Source organism: Vulpes lagopus, chromosome 1 (assembly GCF_018345385.1).
Source record: "Vulpes lagopus strain Blue_001 chromosome 1, ASM1834538v1, whole genome shotgun sequence".
Classification (NCBI taxonomy): Eukaryota; Metazoa; Chordata; class Mammalia; order Carnivora; family Canidae; genus Vulpes; species Vulpes lagopus.
In genome coordinates, this window is record NC_054824.1 from 179,165,846 (window position 1) to 179,190,508 (window position 24,663).

The window sequence follows — 24,663 nt, forward strand, 5'->3', positions numbered from 1 at the left end:
AGGGTTGGAAGGGACTTCCAGAGGCCACCTTCCAAAGTCTGGTCCTCTGCCTTCAGGTAGAAACTGATTTGCATAAGGAAGAGTATATGAGCTTACGGGATATAATCCTGACCCCCACATCCGTTTCTTCGTCTGTAAAATGTGAGCGATGACAGTCCTGGCCTCGTGAGAGTCTGCTGAGGATTATTTTTTTTTTTAAGATTTTATTTATTTATTCATGAGAGACACAGAGAGGAGAGAGAGAGACAGAGAGGTAGAGACCCAGGCAGAGGGAGAAGCAGGCTCCATGCAGGGAGCTTGACGTGGGACTTGATCCCAGGTCTCCAGGATCACGCCTTGGGCCGAAGGCGGTGCTAAACCGCTAAGCCACCCGGGCTGTCCTCTGCTGAGGATTAAATGAGATGATTCATTATTGAACTAAAAATGATTGAGTACCTACCATGTGCCATTTTCTGGGTATACGGCTATGAACAAAGCTTCAAAAATACCTGCCCTCAGGAAGATTAGATCTTACTGTCAAAAGACAGACCAAAAAAAAAAAAAAAAAGAATAAAACAAAGAAAGAAAAAGAAAGTCAGAAAAAATATAGTGTGTGTTTGGAAGAGAATAAGTGCTAGTAGAGAAAACAGAGCATGATGAAATAATTCCTGAACGCACGATGCCACATTTGAGCATATTTGCTCTTAAATATCACTACTAATGTTACTTAACCTGCGAGCCTCGATTTTTTCCCTTCTGTGGAGTGGGGTAGTAATAAACACTTCGCATAGTTGCTGCTGGAAGGGCTGAGTGAAATCGTGTATGGAAAGCACTTACTATAGTGCTTGGCACAAAAGTGCTTTGCATTATTATTACTAACATCTTTGAGGCTTTCCCCAAATCCCACTTCTTCTCTGGCTCCCTGGGGGGTGGGGGGAGTGGAGGGGTCAGATCAGCCTCCTTTTTTAGTGACATGTTTGCAAGGTCAGTTGGAGGAAGAGAATCCTGCCCCCTTCCTCCCCCCACCAACCCCCGCCCCCCCAGCCCTGAGTCATGGGAAAAAATACTTTAGAAGACTAGACCAGCTGAGCCGAACTAATCTAATCCTGCTGGACATTGGCATCCAGCTACATTAGTCACCAGAGAGAGCTTTCCGAGTTCCACCAAACAATATGAACTGACCCCTCCCCAGGGCGGGGCTGGGGGAAGTGGCCGGTGGCTCTTGCAGCCTTGCAGAATTAACTAGAACAGAGCCATTCCCCATCCTGTGCATGCTCCAAGCTGGCCACAACGTCCTAGTGCTGCGCGCTCTGCCTCGGATCAGCTGTGGAGCTTGGGGCGGGACGGGGGCCCTCGGGTTCCTCAGCGGGTCCACTAATGCTGCCTCGCAGGACTGTTCTGCATGCCAGACATCGCAGACGTAAGGTACCTCACACAGAGCCCGAGGCATAGTAGGCGCTTAATAGATGGCAGCCGTTGCTGCCGTCCCTACCAATGTGACTCGCGCACGTCTTACTGCTGCCTCGTCCCTGCTCCTACCGTGCTTTTCCTCCAGGGCCCAGGGCCCCCTTGGTTTCTATCAGCTCATTAATCCCATAACCTTTTGGGGTGAGTGGGAAGGGTTGGGATATTTCTCTGCCCTGTTGCAGATGGTGATACAGAAATTCAGAGAGGTTAAGGACTTGCTCAGGCTCATAGGATCAAGCAAAGGAAGACGTGGGAACTGGGACCAGAGCTACAAACATCTCAGGTGGAGATGGGCCCAGCAGATACCTAGGTCCCTTCTATTCAAGATGATGGAGGGATCCCTGGGTGGCGCAGCGGTTCGGCGCCTGCCTTTGGCCCAGGGCGCGATCCTGGAGACCCAGGATTGAATCCCACATCGGGCTCCCGGTGCATGGGGCCTGCTTCTCCCTCTGCCTGTGTCTCTGCCTCTCTCTCTCTCTCTCTCTCTCTCTCTCTCTGTGACTATCGTAAATAAATAATAATAATAAAACAATTTTAAAAAAAAGATGATGGAGCTGGGAGCTCGCAGCTACTTGAACTTCTGTTCACCTCTTACCGCATGTCCTTCTGTCATGTGTTCAGGGAAATGGGAACTCCATGGAAACGCAAGGTGGTCAACCCGAGTTTCTGTCCTTTGGAGCGCTTCCTAGGATTCCTTCCCTCTCTGGCCACAGCCTCCAGAAAGGTTTGTAGGCTCCAAGGTGGGGCAGCAGTTTAGGAGCTGGTGCCTCTGTGTTGTCCCAATCAGCCACCACTCCTCTACCGTGTTCTGGTTCTCTAAATCGAAAACTGATGCCACCGGTTAGGTGTCCTCACATAACCCAGAAAGAGCAAGACACAAACAGACTTTAGTAACAAATCAGGGAGCCTCACCTTCACAGCTCAGGGTGGGTGAGAGCGCAGCCCAGGATGGGGAGGGACCGTGGAGTTGGGCCCATCCCCTCCTCCCCAATGGGGGAGAAAGTGGACTCTCTCGTGCAAGAATCTGGCCCTGATTTTCTAACTAGAAAGGACCTCAGAAAACTGGCCCAGCCTACAGGCTTTGGGCAGGTGAGATATTTATTGTGAACATTTATAGCTACGACAGCTGATACCTAGAAATGTGACACGATCCGCTCAAAATCACTCAGGCTCTTAGCATCAGAGGCAAGACTCAAATCCAGGTGTTTCAATTCCAAGCTTTTATCCCTTCTCTTTATATCATATGGAAGGAAATTCCCTCTGCACAAACGTCAGATTCACGTCTGCCTTTCCCTGGCGTACAAGCATTCCCTAAACAGAACCAAGGGATCATTGTCCCGGGGCTGAAAGTCCAGTTGAACTTTCAGGCCCTCTGTCAAGGGCCTGACCATACAGCCTTGCTCTGGGGTGACCAGTATCCCCGACCGCTCTGCACATGCCTTGGGGATCTTAGCAGAGCCTGGCCAGCTAGGAGGCCTGTTGACCACAGAATGCATGCCTGGGGCTAAGAGGTTCTGATCTATCAGAACACTGAATTGGGAATCTCAGGTCTTACCCATCATTCTCCTCTCGATGGGCCACTTTGGGGGCAGGGACGTTCTATTATCAATTAAGCACTTACTACGTGCTAAACACTGAGCTAGGTGTTTTTTCAGGTGAGCCCTCTTAATACCCTTGTAAGATAAGGATCAATATTTGGCCTCTTTTCCATATGGGTAAACTGATGCTCAACAAAGTGAGGTAACTTGAAGAGTCACATTGTCCCTTAGTGGAGAGCTGGAATGTGAGTCCAGACCTGTGTTTTGTTAAGCCCTGGCTTTGAGCACTCAGTTGGCCTTCTCCTCAGTCCCATGGGTCCATCTGTAACCCACCACCTGCCCCTCAGAGAGAGGCAAGAAGAGGCACAAGAGAAGAGTGGAAGGGCTGATGGTTTGCACCCTTTCAAGCGAAAGTGCCCTGGGAACCCGGGACATGGCAGCTGTCACCTCGGCACACGCTGCCTGGTGTCACCCCCTCAGGCCGCCTCCTCCCCCTCCCCACCCATCTCAGCCCAGGCCACAATGGATGGGGTGGCAGCCCTTTGTGCCACACACAGCCCCCAGCTGACTCCCCTTTCTCCAGGCAGCATTGTTTGCCGGGAGCTTTCTGAAGGGAAGACAAAGGAGTATTGCTGACAAGGCCAAGAGCTGCTGTGCAAAGCGTAGGGGCCTCGGCCCATCACCCGTGCATCCCTCAGAGCCCCCGGGCTCTTCTTCAAAGATGCTGTCTGGGATCTTTTGTGTGCCAGTCATACCCATTCAGAACTGGCAGGGCAAAGGTTCCAGGGGGGTGGTAGGAGGACACTGAAAAATGGAGTCATTTTGATCTGGCAAAATTGGAAGAGACATTAATGCAATAGTTAACAGCAGACCTCCGCTAGGGGGATGGGCCCGAATGCTTGTTCTCTGTTTATGGGGCTTATGCAGTTCCATCAATATTGATGCCTGATGCCTTTGATTCTGACACTAATCATTGCTATGAATTAAATTTGCAGCCATATAATTAGGATTGCTATTAATAGGGCCCTGAGCTAAGCACTACGATGCCGCGTGTCTTTTTCTTGATAGAGAATGGCATCCTTGGAACTCTGCTAATGGGGCGCACCTGGGATTTGCCAAGAATGATGTGAAAATTATACATTCTATATTTGTATTGGGCCTTTACTGAAATACCAGCAAGCCAAGGTGAAGCCGGAGGAAAGGTTCTCTCCTGCCCACTGGTGTGGGCAGCCCCGAGATGTGTCTCCAGCTCCTTGAAGTCAGTAGGAATGGATATGCCAGAGCCAGTGGTGGTTGCTCATGGTCAAGTTCATAGTCAGGAAGGCCTTCCCTAAGTCTAACCTAATACCAACCGGTTTAGGCTAAGAGACTGGATATTATGGTGTCTTCTTTGTCAGACTTTAAGGTGGCTCTGAGTCAACTGAGGGAAGAGGAAAGTTTCTTTATGCTCTAAGCGTGGTTGAAAGGGGCTGAGCCAAACCCCTATTGAGAGGCCCAGCTGGGCCTCATTTCTGGGTAGATGACTGGGCAAGACTCCCACTCACACCTGATCTCAAGGTCCCTGGCCCTGAGAGCTCCCTGGACCACAGAGCACCGGTTAACCTCACACCTAAAAGAACCTGCTGCTACACGCACGTGGTGGGAAAGAATGACCCGTCTGTCATGATGAGACGCTTTTCTGGGTAAATTGTAGCATATTTATTTACTAGGGAGCCCTGTCTGTGATTATTACCAGGCCCCCAGCTCTGCAATGCCCCACTCACCCTCAGTCTGGGGAATTCATCACACACACAAGGCTTCTCTAAACCTCTGCTAACGATAGCATATGTGGTGACCACCCCCCCCACACACACACACACACCATCTTATCACTTGGAATAATAATATGTACCAGGTGACATAGGGATGCTTGAGTCCCTGCTCTTTCCACCTTCAGACTGAAAATAACTTTTCCTTCAAATCATCATTTATTGATTTTTTTTTTCCTTTTATATTTTTAAGTCATTGTGAGAGGACAGTGGTTTGAGTTCAAGTCCTAACCTTCCTATTTATAAAACCCATGACGCTGGCTAAGTTACTTAATCTTCTGACCACTCGGAGTGGAAGGTGATGATAGTAACGTCTACTTCGTAAAGATGAGCAGAAGGTTCAAGAAGTATCTAAATTGCTTATCACAGGTCTTCTGTGCCTAAGAACATTCCCCACTCCTCCTGTCACAGAGACCCAGGTACAGAAGACAAAGCTCTCGGTACCCAAGGCTTCAGAAGAATGCCGCTTCCTCTTCCACCCATGCCCAGGGACAACTCATGGAAAATTAATTCCTTCGAAACAGATGATGTACTGGAACATGACTTCCAGATGTCCCCAGTCTTCTCACCTCACACTGAAAAGACTCAATAGGGGTTTCTTTTTTGCCCCACTGTAGGCACCTTAGCTTCTACTGTTTCTCTTACTCTCCAGTAGTCCAGGCTGTTGGGTAGACTCAATCCATCCTAGTGCTGGAGCATGGCCCCACAGCCCTAGCACTAGTCATAGGCAGTGAGGATGTCAAGGCTGTGGAGAAAGGGGTGAGACCATCTTAAACTCACCTAGAATAGAGGCTCTTTTACACAGGATTTGTACTCATTTCTGCCTTCTGTCCCACACATAACGCTGTGCATTGACCGTTCTGTGCAAGCACATATGGAAAGACAAATGTGCAGATAGCAATTGGCCGATGGCCGACATCAGTGAGAGATGAGGTACTTTTCCACATGAAACTCTAGAAAACAGTGTGTGTGGGTGGTTGAATCCACAAGCACCTGAATTTTTCATTAATTAACAAACAAGTGTTTGTTACTCATCATACCTGAAGTTGAGAGGGGATGGAGATTCTTGTTGGGTTACTGTCGGGGTTGCTGCTGTTTTTGTTCCCACTAAGTAGAGAACATTAATCAGAAAATGTTAGTCCTGTAACACTGGAGATTAGCCTGATGTTGGACAAGCACATCGTTACCCGTATACGCATTCAAGCACACAGTCAACATAATTGTACTCACCCCATTCGGTTCTTGTCACTTGCAAGATCTGGGATGATACAACAGAACCCCAAATTGACTCACCCTATGAGGCAATGTCACACACCCACAGATCCTCCCTGCACCTCATCTTTCCAGGAGTCTAACTGCTCTGGAAGCCGTAAAACATTGAGTAGCCACAGTCTCAGACAGACTGGTGGTGTTCCCTGTGGAATGGCCACAGTCAGAGAAACAGAAGAAAAAATATGCCCAACCTCCCCCTACCATCAAATCAAAGAAATAAAAAATCTGTCTCCTTGGTGCCTCCCCAATATTTATGTCTGAGCTCAGCAGACACCCCTGGGCTGCAGCCAGTCTGTGTATTAGCATTAGTCCATTACGCTTTTTATGATGCATGTTACCCACCCTCCATCCCCCCCGCCCCCCCCCCGTACAACATTTTATGACTGTCCTTTTCATTTCTGGAAAGAGCTTCACAGAATGGCAGATGCCTGCATTTCCCACTCTTTGGGGAGCTATTTGTAGGCAGCCTGTCCCAGGCCATAAACAACGGGAGATAAACCACAGCCACTGGCAGTAAATGCATCCAAGGCCAAGGAGGTGCAAAAAGTAGGGGGGTCGGGGTAAGCTTGGTGTGGTCTGTACAAGGCCAGCGGCCAATAGGTCCTGGCTAGATGCTCCCCACAGAAGGAGAGTCAAGGGGCTGGTGTGGAAATGGATGCCTTCCAGATTTCCAAGAAGCTCGAGGGCCATCCTGCCACTCTCCCTCATGCCTGTCTCCGCCACTGAGGCCACTTGTCCCTTAACTGCAATCAGAAGCAGTAAACTTTCCAATGAGAAGAGCACGCTTCCCCTCCGGTGTCCTCCTTCTCCTGCCTGTTCATGTTGCAACACAGATTACTATGTACCACTCGTCTCCCATTGATGCTTCTAGATCTTGGAGCCGCTCCCTGGGAGCTTCTCCGCCTTCTCCCACCCTCTCTCCCCATGACACTCACCCCCACCCCCCTCTCCTCCGCCTCCAATACTCATCCCCTTCCTCATGCCCAAGACCAGCTCTTATCAATCAGTCACCACTACTTCTGGCTCATTAAAACTTCAGCTGGGACTCCAGTAGCCATGGCACTGATATTTATTTATTTCAGCTTTTGAGCTGCACCCACAAGCGAGTCACTTGTGACGCCGCAGGACACAGCACCTGGAGCCAGCTTTGCTCCATAAAAGGCACCCCTGGGAGAAGAAAACCAAATTCTGAATGAATAATCTGGTCTAGTAGAGATTTCAGATTCTTCCTACACACACAAATAGCAACCAAAAGCGAAGAATAGAGGGAAGATAAGAGGGGGGTGGGATGTGGAGAAGAAAAGCCAGCAAAGCCCTGAATTATTAGTGCATCGAATAGTTTTCCTTCTCATCAGCCCCATCTTAGGGGCAGGACGTAGACAGAGGGTGGAGGTGACGTTCTTTCTCTCCTCCTTATTTGGTTTTGGACTCCACATCAAATGGAAACATGTAGATGAAAGTGATGTGCATTTAAAATGTATGTACACATCAGACTGCTGGAGATAGTAGCTATTATACTGCGTGTATGTTTTTTTGCAGTAAGCTGCTAAATTATTTATTGGGCCTGGGCTTTAATCTCATAAACCTGCCTGCGGGCCCCAGGCACCAGCAGGCTGAGCGCTGCATAAAACACAGACGTCGGACGGGCTGCACAGAGCACTCTGGTGACTCTGGGTAGTGATTGTTCATTTTCACTTGTTCTTTCCTCCCCCCAGATCAGCTCATTAACAGCAGGCAGGCCCAATGAAGAACCTTCTCGTTTCCCCATCACTGAGAACTTGGAGGTTGATTTGCACCTCGTAGTAGATAAGGGCGAGGATGGGGAGAGCCGTAGCAAGAGGCTGCTCCCAGAATCTGTCCTTAGCTGATGGATGGGAGCCATAGATGAGGGAGCAGATGACTTCAGGGCCACTGGACATTTCGAGGATTGTCCAGCTAAGTGCCTTAGACTATGAGTTCCCCTCACCCTCCCGGGACTCATCAACGGATGACCGAACAAATCATTGATTATCTGGGGCCTGAATTTGTCCCTTTTAAGTAAAAGTGATCTCCATTATCCTCTCCGGTTCCCAGTCCAGAGAGTAACTCTTTTGGTATGAATCTACTCATCGTCTCTGCATGCCAAGATAATAAGAGCACCCTTAAACCTGTTCGGTGGTTTGAGGAATATAAAGAACATCCATGTATATTCACCCACACTGAGCTCATCTAGTCCTCCTGTTTAACAAGCCCATGGGCCGCTCATCTGAGGGATGAGGAAACAGGCCCAGAGGGGTCAAGTGATTTGCCCAGCTTCACCCAGCAATGACGTTCACGTCGGAACCTGGATGCCCATCCTTTGTCTGTTCTAATCTTGCCGAGGTATGTGAGCTCACTGGCATGAGTGTAGTGTGGACACTGGGGCAGAGATCATTTCTGACAGCCAGGCCCCCTAGGGCTAGTGTGGAGGCAGTGTTAACTGTACTCAAACCCGGGCCTTCTGCTCTTTCCAAGCAAATGAAGGAAAGCCGGGCTGTGTGAGGTCACCATTCCCTGGAACTGCAGCCGCCCACCCCTATCTCAGAACGCTCCTTTAAAAGGCACAGAGGCAGGGAGACCTGATAGGACGATACGGCAGGAATTGAATGCAGGGCATTTTGAACCTCCCTTCCAGGATTCTGGGGGACCAAGATCTACTGAAAACAAAACCTGTTATGCAAACATTTGCCTGTCTATAATATTTAGGTAGACAGCCCGTTGCTTCCATCGGGGTCTCAAAGCTGTCTATGATCCTAAAATGTTAAGACTCCTTGTCTGATGGCTTTTAAACCATGGGCCTTTGTGCCCTAGAGTGACCACTCCAGTTCCCCAGTTCCACCCTTTTTAAATCAAAGCATCTTGTTCTCATCTATTTTTACATATGTCAGGGTTATGAGTATGATTTTTTTTTATTGTTGCTTAAAAGAAAAACAGGTTAAAATGACAGATGATGAAATGTTGGGGTCGCCTGCCCATCACATGGTATGTACCCCCTGTGGCAGGCATGCGCACACCATTCTCACCCCCTGCTCCCCCCACATGTGTACACACACACACACACACACACACACACATCTGGTGTCAGTGGGAGCAGAACAAGGCGAGGCTGCAAGAACCCAGATCAGGGCAAAGAGCTGAGCCCGTAGGCCGAGGCAGGGAGAGTAGGCCCTCGGCTTGACTGCGAAGCCCAATCAGACAGCACAGGCTGGGAGAGGAGGCCAACCAGGTGGCTCCTGGAGGGTATGCCCGGGACCAGGCCAGGCCAGAAGATAGGAGTCCTGTCACCTGGTTGGACCCTAACACAGCCGTGAGGCTGAGGGAGTGGAGTCCCCACAGGGAGGGGAGGAATTGCCCCATGGAAGCTTCATGGCCATTATTCTCTCAGAATGGGGCCACCTCTCCCTTCCCCTCACCCCGCTGACAGCTTCTCATCTTCAAGATACTGTGGTATCACCACCTCCAGGAAGCCTCCCCTTTCTGGGCCTCGTCATCCCCCCATCCCATGGCTGTCAGCAGAAAAGCATGGTAGTTAAGAAGAGCCCAGGTCCAAGAGCCAAGGTATCCTGGGCCGCACTCCCGATGGGACCCTTTCAAGAATCACTTCCCTTCTCTGCGCCTGCTTCCCCATCTGCAGGCTACAAATGGTTGTGGTTTCTGCCTCGCAGGCTTGTTGTGAGGCACATGTCAAGTACGTCTACCTTGGAGCATGCAGAGCAGTGTCCATGAGAGAATAGAGCTCAGGAGACGTTACCTATTATTATTGTGTGTATTGTCATTGCCTTTTTTCCTTTCCCTGTCCCTTGGCAACTTTAGGACAGGGACTGCGTTTGTCATCTCTGTGTCTACCATGCCAGCTAATGGAGCAGACACTCAGTATATGTTTAAACAGGGAAAAAGGGAGAGGGGGAAGGAAGGAAGAAATCCTAGGACCCAGATCATTTCTCTGCTCCAGTGGGAAGGCATGTCCTCAAAGTGACTCAAAGAGGCTGGAAGGGGTGTGATGTGCCTCCAAGTACGATGGGACTTAGGGCTTCCCACCGATGTCTGTGGCTGGCTATGGCAAGAGATGAGGTTCTCGGGGACGTGTGTATGATTCCAGCAGCCACATCTCATACACAGATACACAGATATTCAAGCCATCATTGCTGCAGACAAATCCCTTTGGGACTGGCCTTTCCCAGAGGCGACCGTTCCCTCAGCCTCACTTACAGCCTCCCTTCTGTCCTGCTCCACCTGCAAATCCCAGCAGGTGCCAGGTCTGCACCAAAAGACAGCTGGCAGTGGAGACACCAAGGAGGTGGGGGCGCGGGGGGTGCCCTCCCATACCTCCCTGTGATTCCCTCAACCTTCTAGAGCACGGAACTTAGTAGACTGTACTCCTGCCGATGGGTTGAAGATTCAGAACGACACCCGTTACTGTGTGTGTGTTCATTCATACACTGACTCACCCATTCAGAAAAGTGACGGTTACCGTCGGGGCCTACCCTGTGCCTTCAAATGTATTACTCGTTGGTAATAGTAATAGCACCGGTAATTACAAGAAGCCAGTATTTCTCAGCTGGGGCCGTTCTGTGGACACTTGGCAGGGTCCAAGAGACATTTTTGATCGCCATGTGTGGGGCAGGGGGTGATGCTGGCATCTGGTGGATAGAGACCAGGGATGCTGCTTAACATCTTACACGTGCACGCGCAGAACAGCGCACACAACAAAGTGTTATCCTGCCCAAAATGGCAGCAGGTCTTGAGGTTGAGAAATTCTCATCAGAGCACCAGACATTCATTGAATATCAATTATGTGCCCACCGCTGTGCTAAGCACTTCGCCTCCCTCCCTCCTCCTAGCAGCCCTGCAACACAGGGGTAGTGCTGACTGCGAATCTTTCCAGGTGAGAAAACCTAAGTCTCAGGGAGGTTAAATTATTTCCCCATTAGTTCACGTGGTATGTATGTATTGGGATGACTCAGCAGGTGGTACACTTGGAGACCAGGCCCCGGCGGGCTGACCCCAGAGTGCGTGCTCATTCAAAACCATGCTAACTCTCTGCACAAGGTCAGGAAGGGGGAAACGTGAAATGAGCGAGTGATCAAGAAGCCTAAGTTTGGGGAGGAGAGTGTAGGTGATAAATGCCATTGGGTTTGAAAAAAGATATTCCTTTCCCTTTCCCGCCTCCTCCTTTCCCTCTCCCCCACGTATACTCACGGAGGAGTGCACAGGAGCAATTGAAGAAAGTCCTTGAGGCCCCGGTTCATCTTCAGGTTTATTTTGGTGTGGGTGGTGATTGGATCTTGAGATTACACCCTCCTTCCCCTCCCCGCCAAATGGTTCTCCTCTCACAAACACAGCCAACCCTTTAGCCGGGAGGAGGGTGGAAATATTTCTCCTACTCCCAAAGTGTCTTGATAAAGATCTGCTCTCTGCCAGCCTCCACCTCCTCCGTGTGCTGATTTAGTGCGTGCTGTAGGACGTGTGGTATTGTACTGGTACCTCCTGACTGGTGAGCTGTTTGGACAGGGGCAGTGTGTGTAATGGGAAGAACGTGGACTCTGAAATCAGACCACCGTGTTTCAACTCCTATCTTTGCCATCCACTAGGGTGATGATATTGGAGAAATCGGTTAGCCTTACTGAGCTTTGGTTTCTTCATCTGCGAAATGAGAATGAGGATATTTACCTTGAAGGGTGCTTTGAATGTTAGATGAGGTCAGGTTTGTTCTTCTTTTCGCACGGCGCTTGGCCAAGAGTTGAGTACTGGAGAAGCGCTCACCGGTATGCACCTCCTCCTGCCTCAGCCTGAGGTTGGCTCTCTCCAGTGGCTCAAAGGGATGGGAAGGGATAGTCAGTGCAGCCTCCCAGGGGGCCTCCCTTTCTACCCTGCGTCTCCTTAGGGGCCCTGTGTGTAGGCCAGCCCAGGTGCCTGAGTCAACCACGAGACTGACATCTTGCCCTGTCTCTGCGGTGAGTCAGCTGACCTAGACCACAGGCACCACCGCCTCCCCTGGCATGATCATGTGAATCACAGTCATCCATATTTACCAGGCAACTCAGCAGGGATCCAGAGAGTGGTGCGGAAGCATTAAGCAGTGGCAGCAGTTGACCATTTCAGAAGACGTATCATCCTAAAGAGGAAATCATTTAAGACCCTGAGGCTGGGGTGCCTGGTTGGTTCAGTTGGCTAAGATCTAACTCTTGATTTCAGCTCAGGTCTTGATCTCAGAGTCATGATTTCATTTCAAGCCCCACATTGGGTTCCATGCTTGGTGCAGAGCCTATAACAAACAAACAAACAAACAAAAAATCCCAAGGCTGGTAGGGATCCTCAAGATCCTCAATTATTGTCCTCACCACTATCCCTTTGCTCTTCTCCTCGTGTTCTCACAATAGAGGATTTTGTAGAATGGATGCCCATTCATTGAAAGCCTACCATGCACTAGACCCTTTGCATCGCCTACCGTAGCCCCTCCTCCCGTTCCGCGCACACAACACTCAACCCACCTGAGGCAGGAGGGCATGAGCCATGTTCTGAGGACCCTCAGAGATGGAGCTTCCTTATCTCTGTGCTATCTTACCTGTGACTCCCCTGAACCTCAGGGTCAGGAAGATCCCACTGGGTGCATCACAGTACGCAGCACACTCTTCCATCTGTCATCTCGGTCTGTTCTAATAGTAGCTCTAGAGGCGGGTATTCTTTTGAAGATGCAGTAAACAAAATTCCCAGTAGATTATTCAGGCAGTAAATCTTGTAGCCTTGACCTAAACCCTCGTTCTGTGGTTCAAAGTTCACAAACCCCCCCCCACAATACCTTAGTTCCCTTATGTCCTTCCTTATATCCTAACCCAAAGTAGCCATTCAGACAACTTCTTTGGAAGACTGTGGGTTATGGGCGATAGGAGATGCAAAGGGCCATAGAATAGGGCTGTTTCCTCAGGTACCTACAATCTGTTGGAAGGCATGGGATGTGTTTGCCTCCTTCTTGCCTCCCCTGAAGACAGGACACTGCATCTTCCTTTTAGAGGTTTTGGCCATGAAGAGATATGGAGTTGGGGAAAAGAAGCCCAGAAATCAGGTGGTCTGGGCTCTAGCCCTGGCTATACAGCTGTGACCTTGGGGAAAGTCACCATAGTCCCTTATCTGTAAAATGGAAACTTTTGATTATTCTGGTTTCTGCTTCACAGGATTAAGGGGCAGATTTAGTGAGACATAGTATGTGTGAAAGCATCTGGGAACTGTGCATCGCTGTACAGATACAAGGGGTCCGTGCTCCCCCTTCACTCCCCCCTCTATCTTACTAGTAGCCTCAGACCCTCGGCACACATTTCTGTTGCTGACCACCACTGTACCCTGACCATTTGTCCTGGGACCAGGGTGATTACAACTTCAGACAACTTCTTTGGAAGACTGTGAGTTATGGGCCATAGGAGATGCAAAGGATTACGTGCTTTACCTGCTGTCCCAAAGCCTATCCCCTTCCCCCCATCAATTTCTTAGCTTACTTTGGTGATGGTAGGTTAAAATGCCACCCCCGTTAAAAACAAAAACATAGAATGAGCAAGGCCCTAGAGAGAGAACCTGACACCTGCAGGTTATTTGCCAAGAATACGTGGCCTGGTAATGCCCTGCAGGTGGAGGGGGGAAAAGAAAACAACGTGAGGAACTTGCACAAAATGTTGGTCATTGTCCCAACAGGAAGGGTCGCAAGAGTTCAGGGAGGGCAGGATACCCCCAGGACCTCTTCCCGCAGTTCCAGCTGCAAAGAAAGGTTTTGATGGGTGAGATTTCCAGGTTTGCCTCTGTGAGGTCAGTTGAGGGGAACGAAGGTGTAAGCCCAGAGCAGGAAAGGATGTCAGACTTTGGGTGTTTCTGAGGAATGCGTTAGTTGTTAAGGTTCTGTGGCTGCTGCCCCGCTGCCCTCCCAATCCAGCCCCTCACACAGCATGGAGCAGAGATCGGCCAGGTAACAGAAAACATCCTCCTCTTGCTGGTCTCCGGCACGCCCCTGCCAGTCTGGGAGCCATTACCTTTTCCAGATGTGGAATAATTGCAGGGCTAATCACCCCTGGGGTCTACTGGGATCCATCTCCAAGGGACTCCAGGTCCTTTTATTTAATCCTCATGACAGTCACTAACAATAAAGAAGAAAGTGGGAGATGCTGAGTGGAGGAGCGAAGATATCTGCCCAAAGACACAGCAAGCTGCCCATAATTCCAGCTCAAAACTCTTAGGTCTGCCAAACGCTGAACTATGTCTCCTGTCCCTCCCCCCCCCCCTTACTTCCTACAGGAAGAATTTTGTACGAAATCACACTGCAATTCTCAGAGCAGCGCTCCATTCCTGAGCTGCCTCTCTGCAGATGTGGGGCCACCCCCTCCCCCCCACCCCATTTTCTCCATCACCGCCCCCTGCCTCCAAGCCTACCTTCCTGAAAGACGTTCTTGACACTGTCATTAAACAGCTGCCAGCAACACCTGCTGGCATTCTCCCTTGCAAGGATAACAACCCAACTTTGAAAAAAAAAAAAAAAAAGGAATGCTGAGCAAGAAAGGCTACAGGAGGTGTAGTTGCGGGTTTGAAGTATCTTTTGGTTTTTGCCAAATTACGTTTTCTCTGCATTTCTCTGTTGATTCTCCTTTGCACTTTCTGCTTTCTACTTACGAATCCCCCCTTCCAACCCCTACGTTGAAAATCAAAAAAAAAAAAAAAAAAACCTGTTTTAGAATTAACTATGGTGTCAACCTGTGGCTGGGATCTTCATGCCTCAAAGAAAAGTCACAGGAGCTGTTTCCACCCACCCAAGCCTTTAATAGTGGAGGAAAAGAGAGAGAGAGAGAGAGAGAGAGATGGAAGAGCCAGTCTTTCCCCTCCTCCCTTCCTGGGCCACCTTCCAACAAATGCTGATGCAGGCTGATGAAGATAGGGTTCTCAGAACCTGTGCCTAATGATAACTCCCAGAAAGTCATTACTTGAGTGGCTTTTCCAGCCCTGGAGTCTCTCCTGTTTATTCCAGAAGGCATCATAGGGGAGACCCATCATATCTTGGCTCATTGCCCCAATGGTCGCTAAGCCTTGATAGAGGACTACTCAGTGGACCCCCCCCCCATGCTGCCCACAAAGGGCTAGCCCACTTGGAAACTGCCAGCTCCGCATTTGTACCCACGCCGTCCCTCAGTGCCATGGGAGCCTACTGCCCAGCTAATGTCCTCCCACTGCCAGCTGGAGCTCAGATCCTAAGCCTATGATTTTTTTTTAAAGATGATAGGTCAAAAGCAATGGACTTTTTTTTTTTTTTTCCTACAGAGGCCAACAAGGAATGAAGTGGCAGCTTCAGGAAACTGAGCTTTATTTTGTAGTTGCCAGGGGCTGGGAGGCCGGTACAGGCTGGAGGGGTTCGGTTACTGGAAGCCGGGTTCAAAGGAGCTTTGCGAAGGTCAACCCAAAGCCATATTTGTGGGAACCATCAAAGCGATGACTCTGCTGGTTTTCTATTGTGTCATGGAAAAGGCTTCTAGGGAATTCTTGCCAAGTCTTTAGAAGAAAAGATATATATAGCTAAAGATGTATATATTTATAGAGAGATGTATGGATATATTTATGCCAGTCATGCCCATTAGCTCTGCAGGGAGGAGGAGGTGCCTCCGGAGGGAGAGTATGGCACCAGGATCTCCCTGCAGCTCTTCCAGGCTCTTGGGAGAAGGGAACGAGAACACCATGGAAGGTCCAGGGATCTTTGGCTTTCATCTCCAGGGGCCCCTTCCGGGACCCAGAGAAGCTCCCTAATGGAGGCTGAGCCTATGAGCCCCAACTTTTCCTTTGAACCATTCAGGCAGGTCCCTACGGTCCAGAGGACATGTTGGAAGGAGATCGTTCTGGGGGTCTGTGATCCCTGAGGAACCTAATCTTCAGGGCCCAGTGTAGGCGGCAAGGAGTCTATATGGGAAATTGCAAGGATGCCGAGGGGGAGCGGGGGAGGGCTGAGGGCTTGATACCCGAAAGAAGGGAAGGAATGGCCCCGAATTCATTTGCTTTCCACCTGTGGGAACAAAGCTTTAATTGGACTGTTGGCCTTGGAGGGGCCCAGACCCTGATTTTAGAGGCACTGGGAGACTTGCCTGCTTAGCTGGGACCATCTGCTGCTCCCCACCCCCCTCCACCACCACCACCACCAGAGCCTGGAGGAGCAGCTGAGGCTTACTGAGAATGGCCCAAAGATCCTTTCCAGAATCTCCCTGGAGCTACGTGGTGTGCGTGTGTGTGCATCCACCTCGGGGTGTGTGTGTGCTGTGTGTGAGGCATGTGTGCACACGCATGTGCGGTGGGGGGCTCTGCGCCGTGGGTATATGTGTGCACACGTGTGCACGGGCTCTTCCTGACGTGTCCGCACCACGGGACCTCTTGAAGTGGGGAAAGCAGCCGGGCCCATGAGGGAATCGGGCGGCAGCTTTCGCTGGGCGCGCCCAGTATCTGGCTCTGCATCTCTCATTCCATCTCTATCATGTCAACAACTTTCCAAATTGACTGAAGCGTAACCACTTGCCTCATCCCCGGTCCGTGTCCCCCGTCCCCATCCCTGCCCACGCCCGCCCCAGTGGAGGCCCGGGGTGTGATGAGTAAGTCAGGCTAATGACACTACACCCACCTTATCTAGGATTGCCCTCGGTGTACCTTCCCAGTTCTGAAGCGGGAGGTGGGGATGGGAGGCAGGGCATTATTGCAAAACCCTTTTGGCTGTAGCTGCCACCTGACTGCCTCCTCTGCTGCAGATAGCCGCCCCCTCCTCCCCAGGCAAATCGACTAGCTTCCTACTACTTGAGAGACACTCAAGGCCTAAAGAAAGCATACAGGTTGGCAAAATGAACAGAAGAGTTGTGACATTCTTACACCTCCCCTCCCTCCTCCCACCTCCGCCCACCCCACCTGGCCCGGCTCCCCACAGCAGCCTGGGACCAGGAGGCGGCGGGCAGGGGGGCGGGGTGCACTGTGCAGGGCCTGGGCTGGTGCTGCAGCTGCAGACAGCTGCCCTCCCTCCGTCTCTGCCACTTCATTTCTCTCCTGTCGGCAGCAGCTCGGGGCCGCTGATGGTCAGCAGAGTCCAAGAGGCCCTGCAGACCTCTCTTCCGGCTCCCTCTGCTCCCTATCCCCTGCTACAGGGAGGTTAGGGGGGAAAGAGGAAGAAAGAGACAGGAAGGCAGGAGGGAGGGTGAAATGAAATGTGAGTGACATTCAAGAAAGTGACTTCATAGGGCTCTACTGCCCTCCCTCCGGATTCAGGATGAACCTTGTCTGCTTCATAAGCCATGAGTGACGTCTCCCCCGTCTGAGTCGTCAGACCCTGGTGCCCCCAACCCCCCCTCTCCTTCCCAGGCACACAGGAACACATGTGCCTCTCTCGTCCAATGGCAGGTCCATCTGTGACCTTTATTCTTCTGACCTCACCCCTGGAGGGGAAGAGGGCCCCAGAGGAGCTTTCACTCCCTGTACCAGACTGGATAAATCCCCCCTTCCACCTCTTCCACCCTGGCTTCAGCCTTCCCAGTTCCCCCAGGGACATGGGAGGAAGAGAGGAAAGGCTCTCCTTCTGGGCCAGGAGGTTGGCAGCCCTGGCTGGATGCCACATGCCACATGCCACAGCCTGGCAGGGGCCGGAAGGGAGAGGGGGGCAGGAGAAAGTGCCCCTTCTTCTGATCCCAGCATCTTGGCCTCTTCTGGCTCCCCCAGGCAGGGAGGTGACCACCCTGTGAAGTTATGTTGATTCCCTAGGCCACCCAGCTGCTGAATCTCCCCAGAGGCAGGCTGGGCTGCCCCTCCCGGTGGGCAGGAAGGTGGGCGAGGACCCAGCTCCCCTCAGTCTAAGGCAGGTCTTCAAGCCCCTCTCCTTTCTCATAACTGCAGAGGCCTGCAGAAGAGCTCTCGTTTCTGCCAGCAACCAGCAGAAGATGGGGCTATGCCTCAGCTTCACTGTCTGCAGAGCGAGAAGACGGCAATGCAAGGCCCTTCTAGAGCTAACTGTCCGTGAATGGAGTTTCCAAAATCCTCCATTCATGGGGGCCAAGCAAGGCCCTTTTAGTAGCTGTGGAAGTGCCCTACAACCCTCTCCTGGTTTTTTGATGGTCCCGATTTCCCGAGGAAGAGACGTGAGCTGGCTTCTCATCTCCCTGAAGGAGTCAAGCCGCTCACTGGGTTTGGAGCCGAGTTTGGTGCCAAGTTCGACAGAGCAGGCCCTGGAAAGAAAGAGGACCCGATTCTAGGTCGATGAGTTTTTGTTCGTGCAGCAGCTAGAGCTAGAGCTGACGTGAGATCATAGAAAGAACTTCTGACATCGGCCGGCTTCCCGGGGGAATGTAGCCTCTCCTTTCCCAGCAAAGTTTCCAAATAAGAAAGTTGGAGGCGTGCATTTGCATCTCGAGTTATTTTTCGGGGCACATATTCTCACATCCGTGCACCGGCACTTCCCGGCCCCAGCCCCGGTTCCTACCTTCCCGGCCCCGTGGAGCCTGGTCTGCAGATGCTGGCAAGAGGTGGGCTCTAGGAGGAGGGGGTCTCAGCAGAGAAGCGGGGGTGACATTCCCCTCCCAGCCCCTCGCTGACTTCTGACCTCTGCACCTCTCTTGCTAGTGATCCCTAAATTACCGAGCTGTCTAACCCTCTCCTGGGAGGAGAGGAGCAAACAGGGCTGACGGGAGGTGGAGCAGAGAAAGTATGAGGTGGAGGTCAGGGGTCGTTTCACAGTATGTTTTGGCAGAGGAGGCCTGTGGAGCAGCCAGTGGGATCAGACTTTCATCCTTCCAGAACTTCCCAAACAAGGAAAGCAGTGGCTGTCACTTGAGCGGTGATGCGGAGCATGTGCTCTGGGGAATGGGGACTCACCCCCTCTGTCACCCCAGGCAGGACAGAGCTTCTGTGATGCACCATTTTGCTCCAGAGAACAACGTGCAGGTGCATTGAGGTGCACCTGAGGTCTGAAAGGAAAGAAGTCACAGGCTTGGGCCTGGAGGCTAGAGATGTCCCGCTGAGTGAGCACTGGGGTGAAGGATGAGGATAGAAAGCTGGGAGTGTGGGGTTCCAGAGGAGCCAGCCCCCCTCATCCCCTCTCAGTCCTGGATAGAAGGGAGACACCAAATGCTTCACCTGACCAGGCCCAGAGCAGTTGGGACTCTTTCCCCCCTCACCTCTGCTCTCCTGCCCTCAGCCCAGCTGAGGAGGCCTCTGCCCCAGTTCCCTGCGGCTGCATCGGGGTGGGGGGCAGTAGCCACAAATACTCCATACATCGAGCTGCTCGGACCTGGAGCAGTCTCCAAAGATGTGGGCCGTGGTGTCGTGGGGCCGCTTTCTGGGCTGGGTCTGCCACTTGCTAACTGTGTGACTTTGGGCGAGGTGCTTATCCCCTGGGACTCAGTCTCCTCATCTGCAAAACGGGGATTCCCTGGAAAGTAGACGCGGATCCCTTGGCGGCCTGGAAAGCGCAGGGTCAGCGTTAGCTCTCGCTGCCTAACACACGCACCACCCCACGTCCAGGCAGCCGCAGCCACGGCCAAGGCGTGGACTGGGCGATGAGCCCTGTCCCCTCCCCCTGCTTGGGCCATCCAGGCGCAGAGGTGCCCCCCAGACCCCTGACCCCAGCCCCTCTCCCGCTCCCGGCGCAGAGGCGTTTCCTCCGTTGACAGCCTGAAGACAGGTCATTTTTCTTCCCTTCCCATATAATGGCCTTTACTCCCCTGCCCGCCACCCCCTTTTCAAACCTTAATGACTTTAACATACACAGAGTTCTTTAAAAAAAAAAAAAAAAAAAAAAAAAACCAAGCCCCCAGTGAGCTGGCCCAGACCTCTTGCAGCGGAGGCGAAACAAGCCAAGCACATGTTCACAAGTCACCGCTGCGATGACAGGGGGCCTTGTGCTAATTTCCTCCCGTGTTTGAAGCCGGGTGGGGGCGGGGCGGCCGCTGGCGCAGGTTAGAGACGTGGGGCCGGGGTATTTGGTTGTTCCCTTTGATCCTCCTGGAAACGCTGTCGCATTTGGGGAAATATTTCATCCTGGGAAATCGTGAAGAATGAGAAAGATGGGCTGCGCGGGTGGCAGGGGCTCACGTGGAAGGGGATCGCTACCATATGACCTTTTCTCTCCTTGAGATTCGGAATCTCCGGGTTGCTCTGGGCGAGGGAGGGAGGACATGATCTCCAAGGGGAGACTCTAGCTCAAAAGTCTTTCTGGATTTGCTGCAGCCGCCTACCCCAACACGCGTGGGCTTCCAGTCTCTGGCTTCTCCCAGCTTGCCCGAGAGGCCTGGGGGACCCGCAGGACCCTGGCGCCTTCCCCGGCCCCGGGGTGATCCGCTCCGGATGCCCACCTGGCTGTCTTCGGGCCTCCCCGGCTGGCACCTCATCTGCACACTGACTCCCCACCGGATGATCTTTTGGGGGGTGGAAGGCGGGTATTGCCCGCCTCTTGGCTGCCTCCCCAGCCCTTCACCTGCCCAGACTCAGGGCAGACTCCCCTTCCAGGAGGGGCAGTGGGGGGGATCGACTGATTACAGGGAGGGTCCAGCAGAAGGGAGGGAGGACCCAGGACCAGGAGCCCCCGGCTGCACCGGCACCCCTGCCCCGGTGTGGAAGCAGAGCTGGCTGGGATCCAGGTTTTCCTCTAAGGCAGAAGCAAATGCACCAAAGCCGCAACCTTACCCCTTGACCGAAGACGGGAAAGTGGCTGTCTGACCTCACGTTATTGGTGCTATTATCATCATTATTGGTAATATCACCATCATCATCCTGCAATTTACCAGTTTCCATGGCGGGGAGGCTTAGGCCCCCTCTGGGCATTCACGTTAGGAGAAAATGAGTCCTGGCAGCCTCCCCGCCTCCCTCCTTCCTGCCTTACCACCCACAGGGTCTTACCTCCTGTCCTGTCACCAGAGACTCTCTCTGGCCCCTGCACAACACGCTGTCACTGAGCGGGGGGGGCGGGGAGAGGCCAGGGCCGGGGGAGGCCTCTCTGTTGTAGGGTGACACATGTGCCTCTTCTTAGAAACGAGAAAAGGACTTCAACACTTGCCCTAAACCAGTGGTTCTCAAACTTGGGCCTGCATCCAGATCCCCTGGAGACCTTGCTAGAGTAGGGATTGCTGGGCCCCGCCCCTGCAGTTTCAGATTTAATGGATATGGGACCAGCCTGAAAATGTGCTTTCCTCGGATGCTGGTGCTCTCCTTCTGGGGACCACACCTTGCAAACCACTGCCCTAAATCAGCCTAAATTGGGCATATTGAAGGGGTGAGCCACCTGAACTCCCCGTCTCCTCCCATCCTCCCCATACAGGTGCTCAAGTTGTGCCTTGCTCGGTGCCCTCCGCACTGGGTTCCCAGCCAGCGGGCGGAGGCCCCAGGTGCGGTGTGAGGCAAGGGAGTCCTGCTAGCTCTCGAGCATAAGGACCCCTTGGAGAGAAGACAGAGGCAGGCAACACCCCCACCCCCACCCCCTGAAGATTTATTCCTTCATTTGGTATTTTAGGCCGTCCTCAGGGGGAGGCTGAGGCCAGCCTGACTCACTGAGTAAACCTTTGTCAGGAGTGCTGGGCCCCAGCCAAGCTCTCCTCCCTCATTCTTCCCCACCTGTTCCTCTCGCCAAGCTCCGGGTCCAGCAGAGAGGGACAAGTCCCCGTGCACGCTGTGTCCGTGCCCAGGGAAGAACACGTGTCCGGGTGCACACCGTGTGCGCCGATTCTCAGAGCCAGCCTCCCACACCGGGGTGCTGCAGCTTTTGCCCTCCCCGCCACCGCAAAGAGCTCTGGGGTTCTCCTCCCGGAGCAGTGCCCTGGGAGCAGGGATTTCCTCTTTCGTCCCTCTGGTACCACTTCTCTGAAGGAAAAGGAGGAAAGAGGATACGAAAGGGCACTTGGGGTCTCCTGCGGAATGGCAGAGACTGTGCTAGATTCAGAGTACGCAGTCCACTCTCAGCACGAGTGTTTTCTCCCTAACGCTTGCCCCGGTCCCCTGGCCAGAGCCCCAAACTTGTTTTAAATAGCAGGTTTAAAAGCTTGGGGCACACGCTATATGCAGATAATAAGAGATGGACAAAGTCTGGCCCAGTGGGCCTCAAACTGGAGGGTGTATCCGAATCACTGAGAGCTTGTTAAAATACACCCTGCGTAGCCCTGGGCTGGGGCGGGACCTGAGCACGTGCCTTTCTAGTAAGTTCTAGGTGGGGCTGATGCAGCTGGTCTGGAGACCACACTTAGAGAACCACTGGTCTAGTTCTACGGCCCGCTGATGAGGCTTTCGCAGGCCGTCATTTCCCTGTTTCACTCCATCAGAACCTTCCCCTTCACCCCTACACCAAATGATAGCCTTTCTGAGTTCTTCTGAGCTCACTAAGGAAAAATGTGACCAGCTTGCTAATTCCGTGTTGTTCCTTCATTCATTCGAAAGATAATAATTATTCTAGTAAACACTTATGTAGTGCTTACTAAATGCCAGTGTCCTGGAGCTTTGCATATATTAACTCTTTTAATCCTCATAATGATGCTGTGAGGTATCTATAATTATTATCCCCATCTTACAAACGAAGCAAGTAAGGCACGGAGTAGGGAAGGGTGTGCAGTTAATCAGAGGCAGAGCAGGGATTCAACCCCTGTGTGAATAGTATGGTTCTGGGATCCATGCTCCGTAGCCAGTGCTCGACTCGCGGCACGTCATCTAGAAGTTAGGCACTATGCCGAACTAATTATGAGTTAGGACTCCGAATGGATTAGGTGGGAAGAATACGAAGATGCATGTCACATCCTGCCACGTATCAACAAATGGGATGCCACGGGAGGGCACCAGGACAGAACTCCGTACCGCGAGCCCAGGGCCATAAAGCAGAAAGAACGAGCGACTTGGCCTGGGAACGTGGGAAAAGGCATCAAAGAAGAGTAGGCATTCGAGCTCAGATGGAGAAAAGGCTGAAGGCTGCTCCCCAGCAACAGCCAGGACTGTCTATGCGGACACTGTGTCCAGGACCCCAGAGCCCAGGGCTCCAGGGGGAAGGCAGGAGGCAGAGAGGGCCAGGTGTAAGGATCTGCAATGGCGCGCTCAAGGGTTGGCCTTCGGTCACCAAGGCGGAGCAAAGTTTAGGTATTTGAGCAAGTCAGGGACGTAATCGGATGCATAACTGTGATAGAGAACTTCAGCTCCAGGGTTTAGCCTTTGATCCGGCGTGGGCTGCATGCCAGACACACCAAGCGCTAACCTCCCTCCCCCCCCCCCCCCCCCCCCCCCGCGTCTTCAGTCACTTACTTCCCCCGGGTAAAATCCCCCTTTCCTTGGCACTTTTCTATCTCTCTGGACGGTACCCCTTGCCTGGCTGTTTCCCACGTTGGAGCTTTTTCCAGTTCTATTTCCCATCGTCTCAAGGCTTTTGCAACTGGTATCAACCTAATTCTGACCTTCTCGCTCATCGTCTCTGGGTCTTATTCTCTATGGCCTCAAGATATTTGGGTCTTATTCTCCATGTCCCCCAAGTCCTGTTGTCGTGTAGCCTCAAAGCCCACGCTGGGGTTGACCAAGGCTCCTGCTCTGGCAAGTAAGGGTATGCTTGGATGTACGGGGGATACAAGAAGCAAAGTGGTCACAGCCTGGCCCACACCCATGGAAGGGGATGGGGCCCAGAGTTAATCAGAGGCCATTTGGCCTCCCTCTGCAGTGCTCCCCTCCACTGCATTTAAAAGGCATTGCTAGGTCCATCTAACCTGGCTCTTACCATCTGATTGGAAATGCTGAAGGGAACTAAAGCCAGAAGCGCCATGCTTCCACCTTCATTACCTCACCTGTGAAGTGGCAGTAAGTCTTCACCCGTTAGTCAGCAGATGTCTGTGCCTTAGATCCACCTGACTTTGAAAGCATTTTGCAAACTGTAAAGCACCAGACGAAGATGAGGTGGAAGGAGGGTCCATCAGGCTGGTTGCTTCAGACAGAAACAGAATTGAGCCATCCATCAATTCACTTCAAACAAAACCCCAAGATACCACTCAGTGGGAGGCCGACCCGTGTCCAACCCTATAACCATCCTGATGAGTCCCCAGGTATCTTTTAACTATCTTTTGAACTCTAGGGTCTTCCGTCTTGGGCTGTCAGGTTTTCCTAGACACTCCCTTAGGAAGATTGCCTTTCTTATATCCTTTCTCCAGCCTGACCCTTGCCCCTGGGGCCTCAGGTTGTAGCTGCCATCCCCCACTGGGACCATGACTCACCATTCCAGATTTCCAGCCCTTTCCCCAGGAGAACAGTGACTACTGGTGTGCAGGCAGCTGGCCCCAGACCTCCCAGCAGAGGCCAGAACAGAGCAGGATATAGAGCTCGCCGGGTTGCCTAGAATTTGAAGGGTACAAACAAAGTTAGGCCTTGTCCACTCCAGGAGGACCTTTCATAGGTCATTTTATCTCTTCGTCTTCCTGCAGGCCAGGTGGCCTCTGTCCTTTCCTCCTGGCATGCTGGAGCCTTTGTGGCTCCCGTTCAGACTACCGGGGGTGGCAGACACACCAGCCCTGGGAGGGATCAAGGGGGAAGAAGGAGGGGACCTCCTCTCAAGAGGAATGGCTCCACTTGCCCAGCAATGGGGTATA

General features: G+C 52.2%; 1 protein-coding gene across 2 annotated transcripts in view; it reads left to right on the forward strand.

Annotated features, from left to right (window-relative positions):
* The window catches only part of PLXNA2 (plexin A2), a 207,636-nt gene that overhangs the window by 40,288 nt on the left and 142,685 nt on the right, over positions 1-24,663 (forward strand). The gene's annotated exons all lie outside the window — the stretch shown is intronic.